At 36.8% G+C, this 1,113-nt stretch overlaps 1 non-coding gene across 1 annotated transcript; it reads left to right on the forward strand.

Moving 5' to 3' along the window:
* Window positions 1-618: 618 nt before the first annotated feature.
* LOC138382298 (small nucleolar RNA U13) lies at window positions 619-722 on the forward strand. The gene has a single exon (XR_011233385.1). It is a non-coding gene; the product is annotated as a small nucleolar RNA U13 (small nucleolar RNA).
* Window positions 723-1,113: the final 391 nt, after the last annotated feature.

Below are 1,113 nucleotides of genomic sequence, written 5' to 3' on the forward strand. Positions count from 1 at the left end.
TTTGAATAAATAAACTTGTATCCCTACCACACTCCAAACACCAAATAAATCAAATGCAAATGGATCAAAATTTAAATGTAAAATATGAAACTATTAAAGTACTAGAAGAAATATTATCTTGAAACTGGGAAAGCCTTTCTGAGCATGAAATCATATGAAACCCAGTTCTAATAAAGGAAATGATTGATAAATATGACTATGTGAAGAGTTAAAACCCCTAATAAGAAGGAAAACAGACAAACAAAAAAAAGGGTAAGAGAGAGAAATTCGCACACAGACTGGGGGTGGGCCAGAGAATGCGCAAAGGTGTAAATTTCTGTAATATGTGAAGGGCTCTTAGAATTCAACAATAAAAAAGACTACTTTATAGAAAAATGGATAAAAGATGATCAACCTCACTAATAATCAGAGGAATACAAGTTAAAAGAACAACGAAGTATCATAGTGACAAAGATTATAGAAGATTGTCGTTATCCAGTGTTGGTAAGAAAATAGTCACTTAATGCACTTTGTTGGGGACTGTAGATTGGTAGGTACATCCTTTCTGGAGAGGAATTAGCCGTATCTACTACACTGGAAATGTGCATACCTTTCGATCATTATTAGAATTATGTCTTGATCCTTTTGTAGTTCATAGGCATGATGATTGGGTTTTCATGCACATGCGTGAGATGTACCTCCCTCAATCCTCGTTATGACATCGGCGCATTACCCGTCTGACGTGAAAAATAAACATACGTATCTCTTGCATATGGCATATCCAAATATCTTTGTTCCAGGATGCTTATTGAAGCAAAATTTGTAATAGGAAAAATGAGAAATAACCTACATATTCCTCTATTGAGGAATACTTAAATAAGTTGGGGGAAATCCATTGGAATATGTATGTAGCTAGTAAAAAAATGATGCAATAAATGTATATACAGTCATGTGCTACATGATGACGTCCCAGTCAGTGAGGGAACGCATATGTGACAGTGATCCCATAAGATTATCATGGGGCTGAAAAATTCCTATCACCTAGTGACATCGTAGCTGTCATAACATGACTGCGCTCCTGTCCAGCTCAGGCCCCTTTAAGTGGATCTGGGGGGTCCTGCGAGCTCCCTCCCT

The sequence above is a fragment of the Eulemur rufifrons genome, chromosome 3, assembly GCF_041146395.1.
Source record: "Eulemur rufifrons isolate Redbay chromosome 3, OSU_ERuf_1, whole genome shotgun sequence".
Lineage (NCBI taxonomy): Eukaryota > Metazoa > Chordata > Mammalia > Primates > Lemuridae > Eulemur > Eulemur rufifrons.